Source organism: Sinocyclocheilus anshuiensis, unplaced genomic scaffold (assembly GCF_001515605.1).
Source record: "Sinocyclocheilus anshuiensis isolate Anshui unplaced genomic scaffold, SAMN03320099.WGS_v1.1 scaffold3228, whole genome shotgun sequence".
In the NCBI taxonomy this organism is placed as follows: Eukaryota; Metazoa; Chordata; class Actinopteri; order Cypriniformes; family Cyprinidae; genus Sinocyclocheilus; species Sinocyclocheilus anshuiensis.
Window position 1 is genome coordinate 39,947 of NW_015552997.1, and position 4,332 is coordinate 44,278.

At 31.5% G+C, this 4,332-nt stretch overlaps 1 long non-coding RNA gene across 1 annotated transcript in view; it reads left to right on the forward strand.

The window, feature by feature from the left end:
- LOC107668180 (uncharacterized) overlaps positions 1-350 on the forward strand; it is an 8,175-nt gene extending 7,825 nt beyond the window's left edge. Inside the window, exon 3 of the long non-coding RNA XR_001631864.1 lies at positions 339-350. This is a non-coding gene — a long non-coding RNA (uncharacterized LOC107668180). The remainder of the gene's footprint in view (positions 1-338) is intronic.
- The last annotated feature ends 3,982 nt before the right edge of the window (positions 351-4,332 follow it).

The following is a 4,332-nucleotide window of genomic DNA, read 5'->3' on the forward strand; positions in this document are numbered from 1 at the left end:
TATATATATACTTAAATTATATTCAAACGGACTTAAAAAACAATGTTGAATCTCATATAACTTAAGTTGGTTAAATTAATTAGATGAGTTATAGTAATATTTTATTTTTAAAATAAAATAAGTTTATATTTTAATTTTAATTTTAATTTTAATTCAAATTATATTTTATTTTAATTAAAAATGGCATCAAACAGCATTATAGTAATACGAAAGTGATAAAAGTATATAGATATTTTGGTTTAACTTAAACGTATAGGTAATATGGTTTTCTGGTGTCACGTTGCAGCTGTGTTGGAACGAGGAGCACGGAGACGAAGGATCTTTAATGAACCACAAAGCAGGGAACACAGGGCAGGCAAGAGACACACGTAGCACACAACTTGAAGCAATGAAATGACATTAACACCGGACAAAGGAACGGACAACACTTTAAATACTAAACGAGGGAAGACGACAAGACACACCTGAACCAAATGAACTCAATCAAAAGAAGAAGCGGGGAGCACATGGGGAGAAAAACACAACAAAACAGGAACACCAGACTGACACCTGCTTGAATCAACAAAAACTCAAAGTATTATGTTATCTGAACAACATTAATTATCTAAGTTGATTTGTCAAAAAAAGATGTGATAAATCATGTTTTTTTGTTTTGTTTTTTTTTACAGTGAATGTCTGTAAATTAATGCATGAAGTAATGTATGCAATATAAGTCACTTTGGATAAAATTGTCTGCTAAATGCATCAATGTAAATGTACATGAGTGCAATAAACTAAAATAAAATAAATGATTTAACAAAAAAACTATTCTACCAAGAGTTTCATAGCCTTGAAGTTCCACATTTCATTAGAATGTTCTAAATAAGCTGGAATGATCTTTAGTTAACAGATGATAATAAAAATAGCAAAAAAAATATATATATATGTCAATAACATAAAGAACATTTTCTTGAGGTGCAACCAAATTGCAACAAAGAACTCTTGAAGATCCTTCATTTTAAAAGAGTGTTTGTGAGATATACAAACTCAAATTGAAGTGAGGTGGCTGTTTTGAAGAGGGAGCAGGTGGGTTCTCACCGGGGCAAGCTGTCCTTGAAGATGATTTGCAGGCATGTTGCTCACTTACTACCTTTCAGAATCGAAAATTGTAATTCACTTTCTGAAGCTTCCAGCTGTGCTGCGTAATCCCCCTCTTACAGGAAAAAAAGTGCATAAAAGAAAGCCGCTCCAAATGTTTTTAATGGGAAAATGAGTGTCTAATCAATTCAGGCCACAATAAAAGAGCAGACAAAGGTTATTCTCCATCCAAAGCATGGTATCAAACTCTCTGTCATTTTATTTCTTCTCACAAACCTTTAAGTAAAATGAGTCACATGTCCTTATGTGATGGAGCTAGGAGATGGACGACCTGCTGTGTGGAGCATTAGTAAGTTCTAAGCAATGAAGGCTTTTACGAGGTTACATCAGGTTTAGATGTGAGAGCGAGTTTTGTAAGACAGATGCAAGATGCATTTTTGGAAGAGGAATATACAGAGAACTTTAAATGCATGCTAAGTGAAATTCTGAGCCTATTGTATTTTTATTTATTTATTTATTTAGTTAGTTAGTTAGTTGGTTAGTTGGTTGGTTGGTTGGTTAGTTGTTGTGTTAAATGCTTTTAGTATATTGGTCTTGTTATAATGTGTTGTGAAGCCAAAGACAAATTTCCACTTGAGAACAGTAAAGTAAAAAGTAAAGTAAATGGATAGTTCACCCAAAAATGAAAATTCTGTCATTATTTACTCACCCTCAAGTTGCTCCAAATTTGTATGAGTTTCTTTCTTTTGTGTTATTTTTTTTCTTCTCCATACTGTTGTAGTCAGTGGTATAGAAGCCTGTTTCCAGCATTGAATAAAAAATATAAAAAGTTTTTTTTTTTTTTTTTTTTAGGTTTAGATGTGAGAGCGAGTTTTGTAAGACAGATGCAAGATGCATTTTTGGAAGAGGAATATACAGAGAACTTTAAATGCATGCTAAGTGAAATTCTGAGCCTATTGTATTTTTATTTATTTATTTATTTAGTTAGTTAGTTAGTTGGTTAGTTGGTTGGTTGGTTGGTTAGTTGTTGTGTTAAATGCTTTTAGTATATTGGTCTTGTTATAATGTGTTGTGAAGCCAAAGACAAATTTCCACTTGAGAACAGTAAAGTAAAAAGTAAAGTAAATGGATAGTTCACCCAAAAATGAAAATTCTGTCATTATTTACTCACCCTCAAGTTGCTCCAAATTTGTATGAGTTTCTTTCTTTTGTGTTATTTTTTTTCTTCTCCATACTGTTGTAGTCAGTGGTATAGAAGCCTGTTTCCAGCATTGAATAAAAAATATAAAAAGTTTTTTTTTTTTTTTTTTATGTCTCACAATTCTGACTTTTTTCTAAGAATTATGTGATACAAACTCGCAATTGCAAGTTATAAAGCCAGAATTGTGGGATATAAACTGACTTTTTTTCTCAGGAATTCTGACTTTTTATTCTCACAATTAATTGTAAGTTTATATCTCGCAATTCTGACTTTATAACACATAATTACAGCTTATATCATGCGATTCTGACTTTATATCTCACAATTTCAAATTTGTTTAGTGCAATTCTGTCAGAATTGCGAGACAAAAAGTTGCAGTTAACTTTTTTATTTTTATTCAGTGGCGAAAACAAGCTTCCATACAATGTGGACCAACAGCTATTTGGTTACCAAAATTCTTCAAAATATCTTCTTTTGTGTTTAACAGAAGAAAGAAACCGATACAGGTTTGGAACAACTTGATGTTTAGTAAAAGATGACAGAATTTTCATTTCCGGGTGCACTGTCCCTTTAAACATCATGCATTCTCTTAGCTCTTTTTATTTCAGAAGTTGCTGTATTAGTAATGAACAGTTGCTAAGTGAGACTAATAAGATTGCTAAAGAATCGATTTTTTTTTTTTTCTTTTGCATTTTAGGCAAACAAATGAATTGCAATGAAAGGACGGGCCGTTTAACAACAATTAAGCCATTGAGTAATTAGATGTGATGTTTAACCCACTCCATGGGAAAAACTCAGCTGAATAAAACAGATTGAGAGACAAATTGTGGATGAACGGCACACCCACTGTTGAGCAGTGGGCAGCAGTATCTCAGTATGTAAGGCGTACGGATAGATGCTCACATTATGAGTGGGGCGGGCGAGGGTTGGATCTGTGCCAGTAAGAGCAGCTGGGGCAAACGCTTGCTGGAGACACTATGACCCCCTTGTGTTCTTCCAATGTACCGTCTGTGTAATTGCGTTAATCTATGACAGCAGAGACCTGATCTATCATATAATGATGGCATTATCTCTTTCCCATGAAATTAAATGCATAGAGTTCTGCTCATTCAGGATCAGTGCTGCCCCTTCTGGAGGTCTCTGTAACACATAAAAAGCATGTATGTTTTGTGTTTGTGTGTGTATGTGTGTATATATACAGTATACACTGAAAGAAAAAAAAAAACAGTGTAGAAACAATTTTTCATTCAGAAATTGCTAGTAAATTTCACAATGAATTAAACAAATCAGCAAGTAACGCATTGAACAAAAAGACTGAAATATTTATTTTCTTGAAAAATGTACTTTGTTTATAAACAATTATTTGTTTATCTTTGAACTTGTGTATTTATTTATTTACTTACAGTGTGTATCTGGGATATTATATTTGAATAAAACTAAAAGTAAAACCCTAAAAAAATGTTTCTTGAAATAAAATGTATTTTACTTTAAGTTAAACTTGATGTAATAAAATTACTGAAATAAAATTAATAAATTACATTTAAATATATATGTTAAAAAATAAAACAAAAAAGGGTAATTGCGACTTTTTATTGCAGCTTTTTTTCTTAGAATTGCATGATATAATCTTACAATTGTGAGAAATAAAGTTGGAATTGCGAGATATTTTTCTCTCAATTCTGACTTGACTTCTCAGGATTTCAAGTTTATATTTCACAATTCTCACTTTATAACACAATTGTGACTTTGCATAGTGCAATTCTGAGAAAATTCAGAATTGTGAGAAGTAAACTCACAATTGCGAGAAAATAAATCAGAATATGAGACAAGTCACAATGAACTTTTTTACATTAAAAAAATAAATAAAAATAACAAAAACACAACAAAATTATTTCAGAATCCTGAAAAAACATGTATCATGCTATCCACAAAAATATTAAGCATTAATATCGAACATTGATATGCATATATATATATATATATATATACAGTGGGTACGGAAAGTATTCAGACCCCCTTAAATTTTTCACTCTTTGTTATATTGCAGCCATTTG